We start from the raw sequence: 21562 nt of genomic DNA, 5'->3' as shown, positions 1-21562 counted from the left end.
TCCTGTACCTACAGTCAAGACAGGGAGGGAGGAAGGGGAAGGGAAAAAATGAAGGAAAGAACTAGTTTTACATTCTTGTTCAAGGCATTTATCTAATTTCAGAATGTAGCTCTTGTTCCAACAGTTAAGACACCTCCGGATTGGCATCTTTTAGTCCTCTCTTGAAAATAGGTGCTAATTTCCTTGTTGATACTGGGTAACGTTACGTAGTATCTTGAGTCCTTGGAATGCTTTGTTGTGAGCTTGAGTCACATTAAAATCCTCTGTTGTTCTTGTTGTTGTTGTTTAAGTGGACAACCAACCTGATTATGTTCCTAGTCCAGGCTCTGTTCAGTGGAGGAAAGGGATGTCCATTCAATTGTCAAAGCCTTTTTGTTGCTCAGTCTGAACCTTTGCTCTTATGTATGGGACCCAACTATTTAGTCTTGGCTGCGGTCAGTGGACGTTTTAATCACTTTTAAACTTTTTCTTTTAATCACAGTTCTGCCCTCAAAGCCTTTACTGTACTTTCTACTCAGCTCTGTTCCACACCTAGGAGACTGATCCAGTGATGAGACTAGGGTTACTAGTGCTTCACAGAGTTACAATTATTAATTCTCTACTTCTCGTCTGATGCCTGTGGATTTCTTTTTAAAGATTTATTATATATGAGTACACTGTAGTTGTCTTCAGACACACCAGAATAGGGCTTCAGATCTCATTACAGATGGTTGTGAGCCACCATGTGGTTGTTGGGATTTGAACTCAGGACCTCTGGAAGAGCAGTCAGCACTCTTAACCACTGAGCCATCTCTCTAGCCCCTGCCTGTGGATTTCTGTACCGGCTTCTTCTGGCCAGAAGTATGAGTTCTCGAAGAGTCTTAGCCTCTCTCCTACTGTGATGTCACACAGTTGTATGCAACTAAACTACCATGGATACAGAGTAGAGAAAGGTGGTTGGAAGTTGTTCCCACACTTAGTATATCAGGAACTTCTTTCCCATGCTTTGTAAGTCTATGTTACTGGTGTCACTGTAGTGGTGGTAGAATTTTGTGACTGAAGCTGGTGTCAGCACAAGGTCTAGAAGAGAGAGGGAGAGGGAGAGGGAGAGGGAGAGGGAGAGGGAGAGGGAGAGGGAGAGGGAGAGGGAGAGGGAGAGGGAGAGGGAGAGGGAGAGGGAGAGGGAGAGGGAGAGGGAGAGGGAGATATATTTTGGGGGGATCCTTTTGTTCTCTAAGCTGTTCTGAGATAAGCAGTTTCTTGGTGTTTGTGCTACCTGCATCCACTGTGTAGTTCAATCAATGTCCCCCCATCCCCCGTAGGGCCTTAGTATTTGCTGGCAATTGCTCTACCACTGAGCTAAATCCCAACCTCACTGGCCGATCCTTATGTTTGTCTTTCTTGTCTACCTGTTATACGGACTTTTCAGAGCCCACAGGGAGTTGTGTCTATGTCTTGTAGAATTGTAATCAGTGGGAGAGAGTAACTGTACCCAGGCCTGGAATCCTTAGGCTGCTAATATTTGCTGGACAGGCATTGTCTGTCTGTGCTTCTGGTTTGGGCTTCTTAGAAAAGTATGAAACTCCCACTGTGGCTGCTTCTCCCCTGCTCCACACTTGCCTGAGCACTGGGAAACACTGACACCGCTTTTTCTGGAAACTGCATCAATCAACAGACCTATGCCTCATAGCCCTGCTAGCCTGGGTCAGGGCGAGGAGGAAGCATTTCTGATTTCTGTCTTCTCCAGTACTCTCATGTTTGTAATGCTTGGAGCCATTTCTCCATCACCCACATTTCTACTTCCTTTAACTCTACGTTCCATCACACCCCCTGGAAACAAAACAAAACAAAACAAAACAAACTAGCACACCATAGTTCCTTCTCACAATAGCACATTGACCTTCTGGACTTAACTAAAGTTGAGTTTTAACCCAGGGACACTTAGTTCCCTTACGTCTTTCCAAGAAGGGGTTGTTATTCATCTGTGGCTTCTCTCCACAACCCTGTCTTCCATAGGCAAATAAACCACCAGAAGGGAAGGCTCAGGTGCTTTCTTTTTATTAATTTTTTTCAAGTTGGCACACAAAGATAATTTTCCTTACGGCATATATCCATATATATGTATAAGTGTGTGTGTGTGTCTATATGCACACACATATAAAATGCCACAGCCTTTGTCCTTTCTTATTCGTTTTCCTCCCCTCTGCCATTTCCTATACCCCATGCCCCCTGCCTCCTATTTTAGCCTGCTTTCTTTCATCAGATACCCCCTTTCTGTTTCCCTTAAGGGTTTTTCCCCCTTATCTCATGGTCAACTTTCCACGCTCATGACATAAAACCATTTTAGATACACATCACATTTTCTTTATCCATGAATCTGTTATTGGGCATGGTTGGTGCCAGATCTTAAGTTATTATGCATGGTGTGACAAGAGCATGGTGTGACAATAGCTTGGATGTGTGGCACGGTTGACTCAGAGTCCATCAAGGCATACACCCAGGAGTTTTCAGCTGAGCCACATGGTAATTCTATGAGCCCTCACACAGACTTCACAGTGCCGTTGCTGCCTTTCACTCCCACAAGCAATGACTATTTTTTCCACTCATCCTCACCAGAGTTCCTATGTTTTTTCCTGATGATTGCCATTCTGACTCAGTAAGAGAAATTCTGAAGCAGTTACACTTGCATGATGATGTCACAATGAAACCATTGGTTATGTTGATGAAAAACGGTTCTTATTCATGTTTGCCTGATGTTTAAGGATGCTGAACATGTTTTCAAATATTGATCGGTTTTCTTCTTTTGAGAATTCTCAATTCAGTTCACCAGCTCACTTATGGGTTGATTGGTCTTTTTTTCTGTTTGCTTAATTTTTGAAGTTCTTTTATACAGTCTGGAAACTAATCTCTCATTCCATCTGTAGTTGACAAAGATTGATTTCTAATCTGTAGGCTGTCTCTTCACTTTGGTGATTAGCCCCCTTACTGTGCAGAAGCTTTTTAATTTCATGTGGTACTATTTATTGATTTATTCCTGTGCTAATGGAATCCTTTTTAGACAGTCCATACCACTGTAAACATTTTGGAGTGTTTGCCTTTGCTTATAGGTTATTAAGTAGTTAAAACCTCTTATACTGAAGAGTATCAAATGGTCCTTTCCCCTTTAGCATTTGAAAATCAAGTAACAAAAGCCATAAAAAATTGAAACTTTAGAAATCATGTAGTGCATTAGTGGCAGTTCTTCTCTGGCAGTTTTGTGGGGCTCTGTTGTAAGTTTACCTGGGCTGAGTGATCTGTAGCTGGACGCCTTTTCTGTCTCTCAGTCTCCTTGTTTGTGACAGATCTGTTTGAGTTGTTGGTCTCTTCTCTGTTTAAATGTGGTGTTTCAGATGAATCTAGGAATTCATCTATTTCTTTTAGGTTTTCTTTCTTTCTCTGTGATGAACTAATATTATTTATTTATTTATTTATTTATTTATTTATTTATTTATTTATTTATTTTGCTTCTTATTCACTTTACATCCCATTCACTATCTCCCGAAACCCGCCTCCGGTCACCCCTTCCACAATCCTTCCCTCCTCCTCTTCTTAGCAGGTGGTAGTCCCCCTGGGTATTCCCCCTCCCTTGGCATTTTAAATATCTGTGAGGCTAGGTGCTTCCTCTCCCACTAAGGCCTGACAAGGCAGCCCAACTAGTAGAACATATCTTACATACAGTCAACAGTTTTTGGGATAACCTCTGTTCCAGTTGTTTGGAACCCACATGAAGATCAAGCTGCACATCTGCTACATATGAGCAGGGAGGCCTAGGTTCAGCCCGTGTATGTTCTTTGATTGGTGGGTCAGACTCTCAGAACCCCAAGGGTCCAGGTTAGTTGACTCTGCTGGTCTTCCTATAGAGTTCCTGTCACCTTTGAAGCCCACAATCCTTCCTCCTATTCTTCTGTAAGAGTCCCCAAGCTCCATCCACTGTTGCTGTGGGTATCTGTATCTGTCTGAGTCAGCTGCTAGGTAGAGCCTCTCAGAGGACAACATGCTCCTGTCTTCAAGCAATACAGAGTGTCATTAATAGTGTCAGGGATTGATGCTTGCCCATTGAATGGGTCTTAAGTTGGGATGGTTATTGGTTGGCCATTCCCTCAGTCTCTGCTCCATCCCCCATGCCTGCATTTCGTATAGACAGGATGGTATGTATTCACTTATAAGTGGATATTAGTCATAAAATACAGATATCATGTTCCACTCCAAAGACCCAAAGAAGCTATACAAGAAGGCCCAAGAAAGGAAGCTTCAATCTCAGTTATAAGGGGGAATAAAATAGTCATAAGAGGCAGTTAGAGGGAGGAAACTGGGAGGGAAAGGGGATGGGAGGGAAATGGGGGGATTCAGGATCAGGTATGGGGAAGAATAGGAGAGATGACTAGATGGCCATGAAAATGAATAGAAATCTGAAACTGACAGGGGTGAGGAAATGGGGGGCATCTCCAGGATGAGACAGAGACCTGTGATAAGGGAGGTACCCAAAAATCAATAGGGGTGACCTTAGCTATGACCCACTAAATCTGGGTTATTTGGAATCTGAAGAGGCATATCCTGTAACAGGAAGCCCAATGAAGCAATAAAAGCACCACCTAACAAAACTTTCAACCCAATTAAAAAAATTAATGTATGTGAGTACATTGTTGTTTTTGTCAGACACACCAGAAGAGGGCATTGGATCTCATTACAGGTGGTCGTGAACCACCATGTGGTTGCTGGGAATTGAACTCTGGTCCTCTGAAAGAGCAGTCAGTGCTCTTAACATCTGAGCCATCTCTTCAGGTCCTTCTTTTAGGTTTCCTACCTGAATCAAGTATAGAGTTTTTGAGCTATTTCCGTATAGTATTCTGCATTTCTTTGGTATCTGTTGTGATGTGTCCCTGTTCATCTCTGATTCTTTTATGTTAACTTATGTCTCATCTCTTGTTTATCTTTGTGAAGAACCATCTTGGGTTTGTTGGGTTTATTATAATTAAAGGAGATGAGAGTGTATATTTATACTGTTGATGGACGTAAAAGGGAAATACTAGAAGGATGCACTCAACACTGGTAAGACTTGGGAGAAGGGCCATGTGGCGGTTTGAATATGCTTGGCCCAGGGGATGGTACTATTAGGAGGTGTGGCCTTGTTGGAAGAAGTGTGTTATTGTGGGCATGGTTTTTAAGACCATTGCCCTTGATGCCTGGAAGTCAGTCTTTTCCTATCTGTTTTTGGATAAAGAGGAAGAACTCTCAGCTCCTGCAGCCCCTTGCTGCCTGGATGCTGCCATGGTCTCACCTTGATGATAATGGACTGAACCTCTGAACCTGCCACCCAGCCCCAATTAGTTGTTGTCCTTTATAAGAGTTGCCTTGGTCATGGCGTCTACTCATAGCAATAAAACTGTAACCAAGACAGGTTAAAGCCAAGAGTGAAGAGAGACTTCATGGGTGTGGTTGAGTTAAATGATAAATCCTTTTTGCATCTTAAAATGTTGTTCTTGTTGTTGGAAAGCATTCAGTGAAACTCCGTTGGAAGTGTTTGAGTCTTTAAATACGCACTTGTTCATAGGAAATTGTAAAAAATTCACAGTAATTACAAAGAGTGTCCTGCCAACACACTGAGCACAGAGCATCTGGATGAGTCCTGGGGCTGTGAATGGAGAGAAGAGATGTCACAGTTGAACCTAATCTGTAAATGTTCTACATTAAAGATGGGCCAGAGATAAGAACAAGCTTGTGTAAAGTGCCAGAACTCTAGGAGATGGGAATATGATGACAGTTTGGGGAGTTTGGCATCTGCCCTTCACAGGGCTTGGGAGAAGCCATTAGAGCTTTTCAGGTCAATCACCAAAATCTTTGGGAAGTTGTGGGGTTCTAGTGCTTAACTATATGCAGAGAAAGGCTCTGTTTGGTTTGTCACAGTCCAATAGTCATCTTAGAAAGAAAGTCTCCATTGAAGAATTGGCTAGATGAAATTGGGTCGTGGGCATGTCTGTGGGGACTATCATGATTTGATGATTGAGGGCCCAGCCCATTGGGGGAGGTAGCCTGGGAGTATATAAGAAAGCTAGCTAGTGTTCCTCCATGGCTTCTGCTGGAAGATCATGCTTGAGTTCCTGCCCTGACTTCCCTGCGTGATGGGTTGAGACTCAAAAGTGTAAGCTAAATAAATCTGTCCCCCATTCTTTCATTTGGTCAGAGTGCTCTATCACAGCAAGACAAACTAGAAAGAATCCCTAAATGGTCAGTGGAAATGATGCACCCAAACATCTACTGCAGCTCAGAAGAGGATATGGGAGCCCGGTTTCAATAGTGACTCAACCTCATCTTGAACTGCATCATACTCTATGGCCATTCACTTGACTGAGGCTAGCAGAGCCTTTTTCCTTTGCCTGAACTGTGCTTCACTGAAATGTGTCTTCATTTCAACATATGAATAAAGATCACTATATGGGATTTGCAGAGAAGTAGCTATTCCATGAACTTCAGTGTAACCAAGAACATAGCATTAATACATAAGAAACCATGCTAGATACAATGTATTTAAGACAAATGAAATAAAAGCAGCATTTAGATGCCAAACACCGAATCATTCAGGGGAGTTGGATTTCCTGGGTGTATGAGAGCTTGCCTGCTTGAACCCACAGCAATATTCGTGAAGAGCTGTCCTGGTAGTTAGTTCCAATACAGTAGTTCCTAAGGACCTGTTGAAATTTGTCCAGAGGACAATTTGTTTCTGGCATCCAAATCATTTTTGCTTTATGGTGCCTGTATTTTATGGCTCTTCTACCTCTTCCTTTGTAATTGGTTTGTCAATGTACCTTTTAATTTGCTGATAACTATCTACAGTGGGTTTGGGAACAAACAAACCCTTTTAACAAGGCTGCCATGTCAACAGTCCAACAAATTAACCCCAACTAAGTCTATGAGTTTTTCCTCCTGGAAAATGTTAAAATGGCAAACTGACTATTCATAGCTCTCCCTCCTTATTCTCAACCTATTTTCTGATCCTTGATTCTCTTACAGAGAATTCAGACATCAAGTGGCTGGGGCGATGACTTGCCTTACAATCATGGGGACAGGGCATCAATCCCTCAGAACTCACAAAAGGAGAATCCTGGTACAGCAACAGGCTCTTGCGATCTCCATGCTGGTGGGCAGAGGCTGATGAGTCTCTGGGGCTCACTGGCCAGCCATTGGCATCTACCTGGTCGAGTTCCAGACCAGTGTGCTAGAGTCCTCGTTGATGGATGGTACTGAAAGATGGGCCTCACATGAGGGTTACATGAGGACATTAGGATGAGGTTTCATGGTGGCACTGGTGCCTTTATAAGAGGAGGAGAAGAAAAGCTGCCTATGTAATGCGCCCTGCAGCATGAGGCTCTCATCATTTTCTTGACCACCCAGCCTCCATAAATAGGAGCTAGGTAAGACACAATTCTTTGTACGTGGCCCGAAGAGTGGCCTTTCATTATGGCAACAGGAAACAGACCGAGACACAGACTAAATACATTTTAAAATTCCTTTCTTTTGACAAGCTACCAACATCATAAAGAGGGAAAGTGTAATCAAGAGTGTTGCTGGCCTTAAGAAAACCCCCAAATGTGATCTCATAGCTATTGTACGGTGTTCATCAGACCAGATGTGTCTTTGGACCTGAGTGTGGCTAGGAAGGTCTGAAGAAGGTGGGCTCTAGTCCCTATAGTTTAGTCCTAGCTCTACAGACAGATCATAACATATGGGCAGAGAGAAAACGTGAGGGTGCAGATCTGTGTCAGGAACTCAGCCAATGGGAAGGTCTTTGGGAAGCTTTCTATGGGATGTGACCCCCCCAACCCTCACATTGGGGCTTGAACTTTGGTTCTTGTGTTTGAAGGTCCTTATTATCCTGGGTAGGTCCCCCACCCCCATTTCAACTCCATCCATGTCATCAAATGATTTTGGAGTGTGATTTGTGATTGTCATTTTGTTTGCTTGCATATTTTTCTTCATCCGTTGACTATCGTAATGGGAAATTGAAGAAGCCAGAACTATAAATTATACCCAGTTGTCATATGTTACTGCCACGAGATTGTTATTCTTGGCATCTCAGATTCTCTGTTTCCTTCATGGTTCATACTCTGCCAACCTAATGTAAAACAGAACCTTAAAGTAGGGGTTCTCAGGGTCTGGAGAGATGACTCAGTGGTCAAGAACACTGACTGCTCTGCCAGAGGTCCTGAGTTCAATTTTCAGCAACTACATGGTGGCTCATAACCATCTATAATGGGATCTGATGCCCTCTTCTGGCATGCAGGTGTACATGCAAATAAAGCATACATACAATAAACAAATAAACAAGTAAATATACATACAATAAATAAACAAATCTTTAAACAAAATAAAACAAAAAACAGGGATTCTCAACCTGTGAGTCACGACTCCTTTGGGGATTAAACAATCCTTTCTAAGGGGTAGCATATCAGATATTTATATTACAATTCATAACTAGCAAAATTAGAGTTATGAAGTAGCAACAATAATAATATTATGGTGGGGGGTCATCACAGCATGAGGAACTGTATTTAAAGTGTCACAGCATCAGTAAGGTGGAGAACCACTTGTCTTAAAAGAAGAAACCAAACAGTGATTTGCAACAGTTTTGCCATCAGTGACTCAGTCCATCTTTTTTCTCCTTTGCACAAACTGGATTTTAAGACATCACCATGCCTCATGTACTGAAGGCTGGCCTCAAGCTCACTACGGGGCTGAGGATGGCCTTAAACTTCTCATTCTGTGGCTTCCACCTCCTGGGTGATGGAATTGTGAGTGTGTGTCACCATGTCCGGTTTATGTGGTGCTGGCGATCAAACCTAGGGCTTTGTAAATGTCAGGTAAGTACTCTATCAATTGAACTATATCCACAGTCCAACAGCCTAAGTGTTTAATAATTAGCAAAAATTATTTTTGGACATGCCATTGCCAAGCAAAGTTTTCAATTAGCATGAAATACCTGTTTGGAAGTCACCCAATTTAGTGAAAAGAAAAAAACAAAACAAAACAAAACAAAACAAAAAGCAACCCGCCTTAACCAGCATGTATCAGAACTGACTGTAAGCCAAACACTACCCTAAATGCCTTGCCTGTATCCCATCCTGTGAAGGACCCCAAAGGACGTTGGGACATGATCAGATACAATCATGATACATTCATGACTAACACAGAGAAATAGACTGGTGCTACCTACTGTGCTTGCAACCTAACCAGATTTTAGTTTTAAAAGCTGTGCCTGGGTCTGGACTGACAACTCAGACAGTAAAGTGCTGGTCTTGCAAGCTTGAGAACCTGAGTTTAATCTCCCATCCATCCATCCATCCATCCATCCATTTGCGCAGAAGCAGGCAGACATATGAGTTCAAGACCAGTCTGGTCTACAGAGAGAGTTCCAGGACAGCCTGGGCTATTATATAGAGAAACTCTGTCTCAATAAACAGATAAACAAACAAACAGACAGACAATTCAGGTCATGGTGCCACCTTCTTGTTCTGGGGGAAGACAGAGACAGGCAGACCCAGGGGTCTTGCTGTTCAGTTCTTCCTCAGCGAGCTTCAGGCTGATGAGGGTGGACAGCACCTGAGAAGTGACAATTGAAGTTGCTTTGTGACCTTTGCACGTACAAGCACACACACACTATGCTTGCACACATGGTTATACTTGCACTCACATGCATTTGAACACACACACACACACACATGAGTGAGTGAGGTGAGTGAGAGAGAGAGAGAGAGAGAGAGAGAGAGAGAGAGAGAGAGAGACCTATTTGAAAGGGAAACATTCCTGCTGTCCTAGCCTGTGATCCTGCAAATATGTATTCAGGACATCTGTGGTAGCTTTGTTTACCTAACTATTTCTAATGGATCCAAGACAGTGGGACATGTAAACCCGGCTCTTCAAGCTTTCTCGGGATGGGTTTCTGGCCCAGTGGACCATAACCACTGCTTCAAAGAACAGGATTTCCTTGAAGTAAAGTCTGCTGAGCACCAGGCAGGGCACACAGTATTTCGAGCGCTGTACATGCAGCCATTTCAAACTGCTTTTGCCAGAGCTCTCAGAGCTCCAAGACAGGAAGTCCAGCAATTACTCAGTCTGAATATCCGTAAACATGAAAGCTGAGCGCCCCTTAAAACAAATGAGAATGGGATCAGGATGATTCTTCATGAACAGTAAATAGATAAAGGGCAAGAAGATGTCGGTTTAAAAGAATCTGTGCAGCCAAACCAAATACACTGGGCAGCAGTCATGACAACTCTGATGGCAATCAGGTGAGGCCTGAGTTTCTGATCATGCATAGAGCCAAATCTCACCGAAAGTATGACAGTGTCCTAAGACAGGATGAGCTGACCCAGGGCAGCTTACCTTGTGCTGTGTTGTCATGTTTTACAAAGAGTCACCTCCTTTCCAATTGTGTTATGAATATGAGATACTTTACCACGAAGGCCCTCTGCAGCTCATGTAGCTCTCTCCTGCGGTTGTTATTATGAAGATCTCCACACTGCATCATTTAAAATGCATGGACACGTTCTCCCACTCCCTCTCCTTACTCCCTCTCTGGAGACCAGTCTGAATTTAGGGCGTGTTCAGTGCCAACTCTCCATCTAGAACTTTCTTGACCATGTACTAGCTTCTGCTGTTGACTGGTGGTGCTTGACCATCTTGAAATCTGCCAATGGTGTCCCATGTCATCTGTGTGGCTTTTCCACTGTGTGAATCTGTCCTGGTGTGGCATTATCTCACCATGTTTTCCTCAATCCTTCTTAAAAGGATGCCAGTCATTCTGGATTAACCACCCGCCTTGCTCCGGCGTAGTGTTATCTTACCTAATTACATGGGCAAGGATCCTGTGCTCCAAAAGGTCACAGTCTGAGGTTCTGGAAAGGCAGGGAGAAGGTTTTCGACATACTTCTTGAGACATATTCAAATCCATCATAGGTCTTGCCTTTTCAATAGGTTCTTATCACCAGGTGTGGTGGTGCATATCTGCAATCCTAATAGCAAGAGGCCACGAGGCAGGAGGATCATGAGTTCAAGACCAGCCTAAGCTACATTGTGAGACCTTATCTCAAGTAACAAAAACAAAGACATAAGTTGGCACCAGCCAATGACCTTTCCATCACTGCTTTGTATTAGCATTGCCTCTAGTTCTCCAGGCACTGAACAGTGCTTGCTCCTCCCCACCACCCCACAGCTCATATGCTGTCTAGACGATTTGTTACATGTTACTATATATTTTGTATCTTGACTCTCAAGATTTTCAGGTGCTGGTGGCTTGAACCAGGCCCTTGAGCTCATAGGCCAACACCCTACCTCTGAGCTAAACTTCTAACTGAAGTGTTTACCATTGTATTATTTGGTTTTGTTCCTGGTGCTGCAGATTGAATCCTGGACCTTGGGAATGCAAGGCAAGTGTTATAATTTCCTCCTGATTTGATTGCAAACTGTGGTAGGTGAAGGGTTCTTATTGAAACTTACTTCTCCTTTGGCTCTTGAAACAGCAATTTCATATAGACAAGGAGCATCTGTCTACATAGCTTGACACGTTCCAAGCTTCTCACACATTTTTCACCCCTGTTCTTCCCAGTTGCCCTGTGTGATCATGTGGACTGCTGACATAGCCCATGCTCACATCGAAGACAATGAGGTGACGTGACAAGGTGATGAGAGAGGTGGCTGGGATGGCTGCCAGCCTCCTTTCATTGAAAATTTCTTCTTGTTCCTTTCATTCCTAATGACTAGATTATTAATGAGCCAAGACTCCTCTGGGAAAACAAAACAAAACTCCCCCTTCTTGTCAAGGTAGAGAGGAGAGAAAAGGGGAAAACACACAAGGATCTAAAACCCATCTTCTTTGTTAGCACAAACAGGCTGGAAGCAAGGCACAGAGCCACTAGATGCCTCCTGCACCCTACATCAACTCTCAGTCTCTCTGTTTGCTTTTGTCTTTGGGACTGTATCACCTGTAGCCCAGGCTACCCTCTTTATGCAGCCAGACCTTGAACTCCTGATCCTTCTTCCGCCACTCCTGAGTTCTGGGATCACAGATCTGTGTTACTACAACTAGTTTCTTTGGTGCTGGATATGAAACCCGGGAATTCATGAAGACTAGTGCCCCTCCCCCCTTTTACTACATCACAACGACAAAACATGTCTATGTGGCTTAAACTTAAAGATTGTTGTGAACAATTCTTTCCCCGTCTTTCTTTTCTGGGAGTCACCAGGAGAGCTAGAAAAGTTGTGATTTGCTCATGGGAAAAGAGGGGAGTGAGAGAATGAGACCAGGAGGAAAGGGCAGTAGAGAGAAAGAATGAAGAATGAGAGATACTGATGCTAAGAAGAGCCAGTCGGCAGTTCTTCTCTAGGAAGCTGGCAGCACATAGTGTGACTGCAGCTGCCTGCTAAATCCTCAGGGGCATATCGTAGCCAGGCTTTGTGACCTACAATCTCTCTTCTTTGCCTTCAGACTCTCTCTGTTCCTATACAGTGAGCACCACTTATCAGTGACTGTAAGGTATATTGAAGATCTAATTAGGTAGATGGAGGAGAAGGAGGAAAGGGGGAGGGAGGGAGAAGAGCATGTAAAGGAGGAGAGGAAAAAGCATTAAGCAGAGCAATTTAAGCTGCCTAGAAATACATATTCATTTTATATGAGTGTGCTGATTTGCTAAGAATGGCACCCATTGGTCCATATATTTGAATGCTTGATTCCCTGTTAGTGGACCATTAAGGGAGGATTAGGAGATGTGGTCTTGTTGGAATTGGTATGGTTTTGTTGGAGGAGGTGTGTCACTGGGGATAGGCGTTGAGGTTTCAAAACCCATGTCAGATGCTCAGGCTCTGTCTCTCTCCCTCTCTGCCTCCATCTTGCAGATCAGATATAAACTCATCTACTGCTCTCTCTGAAGTTGTAAGCAACTCTCTGATTAAATGCTTTCTTTTGTAAGTTGCTTTGTTTATGGTGTCTCTGCACAGCAATAGAACAGTAATTAAAACAGTCTGTGCATGCGTGTGTGTGTGTGTGTGTGTGTGTGTGTGTGTGTGTGTGTGTGTGTGTGTATGTTTTTCAGGAAAGCTCTCTCTGATCCTGGTTACCTGGAACTCATTTTGTATCTGATATGGACTTCAAATTCATGGTGATCCTCCAACCCAAGTTTCCAAAGTGCTGGGATGGCAAGTGTAAGACACCTTTCTCTTTGGTAGTATGCAGAGTAGTTTCCAGCACCATGACTCTAATTAGTAGGGTGAAGTGTCTAGCTTCACAGCAGCTTGCTTCCCTGTATACGATGACATCAGTGAGTGCTATCTTGATCAGTAGGTACAGAAGACAGGGTGTAGAGAGAAACCAATAGCTTTGGCAATAGCCAGTGATGTTTGTTGAGAGTTGGGGGGAATCCATCCTGGCACTGGGGATTTTGCCTGGTGGCATGGGATGTCTAGATGGGGCATTGCCTTCCTCATTACACGGCGATCACCCACAGCATGCAGGTATAAACCCTACAATCTACAACAGTGACCTGCCTGCAAGATATACTGATATAATAACCGCATAAATACTATAGAAATAACCACACTTTGGTTAAATTTAAGGCCCACTTCATGAGATAGACTCCACACCCGACACTCCTAAAGTGGTCAAAAATGCAAAACTAGATAGATTGTGGGTCTATGGAAAAATTAATACCTTTATTCTGCTAAAGGAACATAGCAATACAATGACCCCTAATGACATCCTGCTATACCTTACAGATCAGTGCTTCACTCAACCGTTATCAGAGAAGCTTCTTCTTGCAGTAGATGGGAACCAGTAGATGCAGGCTCCCAGCTAGTCAAAGTGTGGAGAGTAAGAGACACTGGAGCACTCAGTTCTAAATAGGATGTCTTCACCAAACCTTTCCCCTCAAGGCTCAGGAATCTATATGGAAGAGAAGGTGGAAAGATTGTAAGAACTGGACAGGACCAAAAACACCTATAAACTCACAGAGATGTTGGCAAGACTCACATGACCTGCAAACGTTCAAGGCAGATGGGTCCCCAGCATGGAGACAGGGAGTAGACACAGAGGTCCACTCCTAACTATGAAGCTTTTTGCAATTGATAGCAACTTGGAAAGGGAAAAGTCAGTCTTCCACAGTAGAGTGTCACTGGGTATATCAGCTACACTCCAGGGCAAGCCCCGTGACCAGCAGTAGGTGGCCAACACAAAATGAAGTCTATGGTTTCTATTCTCTCTCTCTCTCTCTCTCTCTCTCTCTCTCTCTCTCTCTCTCTCTCTCTCTCTCTCTCTGTGTGTGTGTGTGTTGTGGACTTTTAATTTCACTTGGGAATTTTTCTTTTTGTTTTATTTATTTATTTATTTATTTATTTATTTATTTATTTTTGTTTTCTTTGACTTCCATTTTCTGATTTTTTTGAAAGAGGATGAACACAGTTGGGTCAGTAGAGAGGATGTGGGAGAAGTTAGGAGAAGGGAAAAACATGGTCAAAATACATGTGAAAAACATTAATAAAAAGCCCGAATATGAGTCACCACACCAGTCTTAAAAGTGTTCTCTGTGACATGAGAGGACAAGGAGACACATTTTTGAGACTGTATGACCTGCTGAGCTGGCCATTTAGTCCCTCAGAGGAGTGATGAGGGGCAGGTTTGGATAGTCTCAGTTTGCAATAAGATTTCAGCTGCCGGGAGTCCACCTGGCACCTTTGTCTGCGTTGGAAACAGGGGTCGCCTCTTACGCAACTGTAGCCACAGCAGCCTTTGCCAAAATAACTCTCTTGCTCCAGTTTGCCTGTGAGGCTCCTGGCTCTTGCTATTCTTCAGTGTCTTTGAGAAGCACAAAGTACAGTGCAACCCTGACTGAAGGCAGAACTCTCCTACTACCCTGTCTGCTTCAAAGACATAGCATGCTCAACCAAGCCAATCAGGTTATTCCCCCTTCGCCTTCTTTGGGTAGGAATATATTTTCTGACTCTGCCAGAGTGGTGTGTAGGAATGAGCTGATTCATTTCTTGGTTCTCTGTTCTCCAGAACACTCTTAAATCTGTTTCTCTCTGTGACTTTTTTTTTTTTTTTTGGAGTTTTTGGAGTTTTTGGCTTCAGAGATTCAGACTTTACATTGCTTACTCCCCCCACAAGTTAAATGATTAAGCTTCTAGATACAATTGTAGGGTTATTATGTGATTTTTTTCCAGTCCTTTCTTTCTAGTCAAATCTTATTCCTTCTTCTGGAGGAGGCCAGAAGTACAAGCCAATCGCCAAGTCCCTGTGACTTCCCAGGTTACCGTTAATCTTGGTTGCTGAGTTTCAGCGCAGTGTAGGACTGGAAGGCTCTCTCAGCTCACCCATGTCAAGGCTGCTCTCCACTTCTGGTCTATTGTTGGGGAGACATACAAAAATGCTTGTCTTCCCAGCATTCCTGGATTATTCTCTTTATAGCTGGTAAAGGTCAAGGCTAGGAGAACAATGGCCCCAATTAGAAGAAACACCGTAAACAAACTTTCAAGGGTCAGTTGTTCTGGGCTTCTGTGGATAGGCTCCGTGTTAGCTGTTCACTATCTTCTGGGAAGAGGGCTTCTCTCAAGGACAGTCAATTCTGTCTTCTCCAAATAGCAGATTAAGAGGTGCAACAAAGTAGCCTTCAGGGATGACTGGTCTAGTAATGTGGATGGCTGCCACCACAAAGCAGGGAGATCCAGCCTTTGGAGGATTCTTCTAGTTTTAAAAGTCCAAGATTCTGAAATAATGATGATTTTTCCATTTATGTCTGAACCAAATTAAAGGATTTTTTTTAATCTGAGGAGTTTTTGGAGGTAGATTTAAAAAAAAAACACTTCATAAACAATCTATCACTGTCAAATGGTGGTGGGGCCACATCACCTAAGTTTTCCTAATTCAGCAACTTCTTGGTACCCATTCTAAGAAACTCACATGATCTTAGGCAGAATAATATTTCTTAATTATGCTGCCTTACCTTCTGAGCCAGAGTCTTTCACTGGACCTGGAACTGGCTGGTCAGGGAGTCCTGGGGATCCCCAACTCTGCCTCCCCAGCAGGGGAATTACAGACATGAGCTCCTGTGTTTGGCTTTAAAAAATAATTATTATTACTATTATTACTGAGATTATAATATAATCACATCATTTCTCTCTTGCACTTCCTCCCTTCAAACCTTCTTATATACTACTCCTGAATCTCTTTCAAATTCATGGCCTTTTTTTTTAAAAAAAAATTAATTGTTAACATTCTCTCTCTCTCTCTCTCTCTCTCTCTCTCTCTCTCTCTCTCTCTCTCCATTCCTGTCTTCCCACAGCCCCCTTTGTGAGACAAGTTCTCATTATGTAGGCCCCCACTGGCACAGGACACCCTATGTAAACCAGGCTGACCTTGAACTTGACATGAATTCTCTATTTCTTTAGATTCTTCTGTCTGTTTCTTCTATTATAGAAAATTAGATATTGCACTCTTTATTACCATAGAAGTTTCTGCTGCTCCCTTCTACTAGTTTTTGCTGGTACATTTTTGGTGGTTTCTCCTTTAGGTGCATAACTGTTTACAATGGCTAAATCTTATATCAGATTCTTTAGTAAATCATAGTGGTCCTTGTCTCATTTTCTCTTGATGTAGTCAATTTATGCTGTCAGCAGAGCTGTCTTTATTTTCTTTTGGCTATTGTTTGCAAGGAATTTCTTATTCCCTCCTTTCACTTTCAACCTATTACTGCATTTGGATCTCAAACGAGCCGTATAAACAACATGTCGATGTATCATGTTTTCTCCTTAATTCAGTTCTATCAATCTCTGTCTCTCTATGCATCTACCCCCATCACCTGCCATGTTCATGTGTTTGGTGAAAATAGGAGAGTGCATATACATTCATGGGGAGACCAGAAAACTACCTTGGGTCTTGTTCCTCATTTGCCCCCTGTCCTGATTTTCGGAGACCAGGTCAACTATTATGCTGGCTGGCCAGTGGACCTCAAGTTCTGCCTGACCCTGCCTCCCTAGCACCAGGGTTGCTGCAGCACCATCATGCCTTGCATACACTTTAAAGTGGCTTCTGGGAGTCAAACTCAGGTTCTCATGATGATAGATAGGCATTCAACTAAATGAGTTACTTCCCTAGTTCTGTCTCTGTTTTAAGCCAACCTTGCTGGTCCAGGCTGACAATCCCATCTAATGGGGAGACTACAGCAGAAGGATTGTCCATTCAAGGACTTGCTATAGTCAAGAGTAAGTCCAAGGGTAGCTGGGGCTTCTCTCTCTCTCTCTCTCTCTCTCTCTCTCTCTCTCTCTCTCTCTCTCTTTCTCTCTCTCTTTCACAAATATAAAAAAAATAAAAAGAAGGTGCTGGGACAGAACTCACTGGAGGAGCACTTGCCTAGCACCACATATGAAGCCCTAAGTTTAATCTCCAGTAAAACACACAATGAACACACATACATATTAGCTATCAATCCTTCTGCTGTAAAGCCCTATGTGTTTGGCAAATGTACCTTGTACATATCTACTATCACAGTATCACAGAAGTTTTCCTGCCCTAAAGACCCTCTATGATGCATTTATTTATCCTTCCCTGACTTCCATCTGCCAATCACTGCTAGCCTCTGACCGTTTGCCTGTCTTTCCCAGTGTAATGAGAATCATATGGTCCTTTCTTTCTGCCTTTTACTTAGTGATGTACATTTAAGTTCTGTTGGTGTCTCTTCATGGTTTGGTGGGTCATTTCTTTTCATAGTTTAATAAAAGTTGCGCCAGATGGATGCACTGTGGACACACGTTGGAGCACCATAGTTGCTTCTGCTCTTTGCAAATTAAGGATTAAGGCGGTAGAAACGCTCATGTATGTGTTTTGGTGCGGGTGTGAGTTTTCAGATCTGTTGAATAAATCCCCAGGAGTCTAATGGCTGGGCCTCATGGTCTAGCTTTGATGAAGATGCAGAGCAGCATCCTAGGATAATGGTACCACTTGCACTCCCACACACAGTGGATGAAGTTCCTATTCCTTCATCCCCCATCTGTCTTTGGTTTGTCATCCTTTTAGATTTGAGCAGTTCTGATAGGCACATAGAAATGTCTCATTATTGTTCTGCTTGGCAGTTCTCTACTGGCAAGTGATCTTCAGTGTTTTTTTTTAATGTGCCTATTTGCCATCTGTTTATCTTTGGTGTGGTGCCTGTTCAAGTGTCCCTTACAAATGGACTATTTATCTTTTTACTGAATCCTGAAGATTCTCCCCATATTTTGAACACAAATCCTATCATGTATGTGATTAGAATATTTTCTCTCAGTCTTTGGCTTTCCTCTACATTTGTTAGCATTGTCTTTTCACAGGGCACACAATTTTAATTCTAATACAACATGGTTTCCCCCCTTCACGGATTGCTTTTTGATATTGTATCTAAAACTGAAACCAAAGGCTGTATCGATTTTCTTCCAAAGATTCTGTAGTTTTGCATGTAGGTCTATGATTTATTTTGAGTTAAATTTGGTGAAAAACAGAAGCTCTATGGCTATAAGCGCCCACTCTCCCTCTCTCATTGTTTCAGTTCTGTGTACTAGAAAGCCCCTTTCCACAGAATTACCTTTATTGCTCTTTTGCTGAAGAGCAGCTATTTATGTGGGACATTTATGTCACTCTGTGTGCTGTTCTGCTGTCCTGCCTCTGTTCTTTTTCTAGCATTTCACTGTCTTGGTCACTGTCACTTATATTCAGTCTCAAGGTCAGGCGACATTAGTCATCCCACTTTCTTCTTTTGCTCTTCACTCTGTCACTGTCTGGGATTTTGGGTTCCCATTGTATTTTACATTTCCTGACTCATCAGCTCAAGCTCAGTTTCTTGTGGTCAGACTTTAAGTTGATCATTTGTTGTACAGTAGATTAAGCTGTATTAGTTTCATGCCTGTTGCTGTGATAAAATATCCTGACAAAAGACAGTTGAGGGAGAAGGGCTTGTTTTCCTCACACTTGCAGGTGCCAGTTCATCATAGTGATGAAGTCACAGAGGCAGGAGGATGAAACAACTGGAAACATTCTATCTTCAGTCAGAAATAACAATGGATTCATATCTGCCGCACCCTCACTTTGCTTTTTCCACTCTTAGTTTAGAATCCCTGAGCAGGGAGTGACACTTCCCACAGTGGGCAGGGTTCCTGCCTCAATTAACATAATCAAGATAATCATCCAAGACATGCCCACAGTTCAGCTAGAATACAAATCCCTCATTGAAATGCCCCCTGCCCAGGTGATTCTAGACTGCGTAAAATGGACAGAAACTAGCTCTTACATCGCTAAAGTCATCATTAGACTTGCTTGAAAAGTCTTTTTTAGTTACTTTAACTTTTCCTTTATGGAAGCCTCCCTACACTGAATTTTACATGCAGTGCAAATAAATTATTACTATTATTATTGGGTATCAGATTTCTTCCTAGAGGAAAAATAACATTGCTTGTAAAACATTTTGATAAGCTGCTTAGGACAGAAGGAGGGGTGAGCCAACGTTCCCCCACCACCACCACACATACATATACAAATTTACATTCACAAAATGGTGGCAACATCCCCACTGGAACCAAGTATAGGACTCTGGTCTCAAGGAGAGAATTAAGAGAGAAGCACAGAATCATGAATACTTTGTATAAAAGCCTTATTACATTTGAGGAATCAAGAAACACAACTTCACTTTTGCTCCAACACTGAAGAACAGAACCAACCTTTGAGTGAGCAAGAGGAATTAGTCATCTTGTTGAGGGACTGGATTTTATCATAGCATAAATAATAGCTTGAGCCATCTGGGCCCCTTGTGCACAAGGTCCTGAGCGAAGGCGGAGTAGGCCCTTCTGGTTGTTGCCCTCACAGAGAGCTGAAACCTGGCTCTGAGAAGCAACTCCAGTCCTGAGACCTGAGGTAAGACCAACTTTTCTGCTCCAAGTGACCAGCCTGGTGGACTCAGGACACACAAAGGCAAAATTCCTCTGGGACCGTGCACTTCCGGTAGCTGGGGCCCAAACCTCCCTGATCCTGGCCAACAGCTCCCTGCTCCCAAACCCCATGGGAGAGAGAGCTCACCACCCAGACAGGTGGGCACTCCTGAGACTGCAGGGCAGGAGAGACCTCCAGTACTGCCCACCCTTGCCCACATCCCTGACCCAAGAGGAAACTGTAGAGGGCCTCTGAGAACAGGAAGATGGGGCACTCAATGCTGCGGTCCAGACCCTGCCCGGATCTGAAGGGACCAGTCAAACAGCTCCCTGCACCCAAATCACGTGGGAGGGAGAGCTAGACCTTCAGAGGGGCAGACATGGCTGAGAAGCCAGAGGAGACTACTCTCTGCCCACATTTCTAGAGGAAAACACTTAGCGCCATCTGGGACTCCTGTGCACATGGTCCTGAGAGAGGGTGGGGCAGGCCCTTCTGGTTGCTGCCCTCATGGAGAGCTGAAACCCAGCTCTGAGAAGAAATTCCAGGCCTGAGACCAGAGGTAAGACCAACTTTTATGCTCCAAGTGACCTGCCTGGTAGACTCAGGACACACGCCCACAGGAACACCTGAAGACCGGTAGAAGGAATGACTACAGGCCTGAAAGCAGAACACCCTGTTCCCATAACTGGCTGAAAGAGAACAGGAAAACAGATCTACAGCACTCCTGACACACAGGTAAATAGGATAGTCTAACCACTGTCAGAAATAGCAGAACAAGGTAACAACAGAGACAACGTGAGGGCAAGAGGCAAGCGCAGGAACCCAAGCAACAGAAACCAAGACTACATGGCATCATCAGGGCCCAATTCTCCCATCAAAGCAAACACCAAATATCCAAACACACCAGAAAAGCAAGGTCTAGATTTAAAATCACAATTGATCTTGATGATGGGGGACTTCAAGAAAGACATAAAGAACTCCCTTAGAGAAATGCAGGAAAACACAGATAAACAAGCAGAAGCCTATAGAGAGGAAATGCAAAAATCCCTGAAAGAATTACAGGAAAACACAATCAAACTGGTGAAGGAATTAAAAACAGAAATAGAAGCAATAAAGAAAGCACAAAGAGAGACAACCCTGGATAGAGAAAACCAAAGGAAGAGATAAGGAGCCGTAGATACAAGCATCACAAACAGAATACAAGAGATAGAAGAGAGAATCTCAGGAGCAGAAGATTCCATAGAAATCATCAACACAACTGTCAAAGCTAATGGAAAATGGAAAAAGCTACTGGCCCAAAACATACAGGAAATCCAGGACTCAATGAGAAGATCAAACCTAAGGATAATAGGTATAGAAGAGAGTGAAGACTCCCAGCTCAAAGGACCAGTAAATATCTTCAACAAAATCATAGAAAAAAACTTCCCTAACCTAAAGAAAGAGATACCCATAAGCATACAAGAAGCCTACAGAACTCCAAATAGATTGGACCAGAAAAGAAACACCTCCCGTCACATAATAGTCAAAACACCAAACACACGAAACAAAGAAAGAATATTAAAAGCAGTGAGGGAAAAAGGTCAAGTAACATATAAAGGCAGACCTATCAGAATT

General features: G+C 43.1%; 1 long non-coding RNA gene across 1 annotated transcript; it reads left to right on the top strand.

Moving 5' to 3' along the window:
- Positions 1 to 893: 893 nt before the first annotated feature.
- Positions 894 to 6591, top strand: LOC120097025 (uncharacterized). Its single transcript, XR_005494075.2, has 2 exons — positions 894 to 987; positions 6200 to 6591. It is a non-coding gene; the product is annotated as an uncharacterized LOC120097025 (long non-coding RNA).
- Positions 6592 to 21562: the final 14971 nt, after the last annotated feature.

The sequence above is a fragment of the Rattus norvegicus genome, chromosome 15 (genome assembly GCF_036323735.1).
Source record: "Rattus norvegicus strain BN/NHsdMcwi chromosome 15, GRCr8, whole genome shotgun sequence".
Taxonomy (NCBI): domain Eukaryota; kingdom Metazoa; phylum Chordata; class Mammalia; order Rodentia; family Muridae; genus Rattus; species Rattus norvegicus.
The sequence above is the reverse complement of the archived record's forward strand: the minus strand, read 5'-3'. Positions and strand labels throughout refer to the sequence as shown.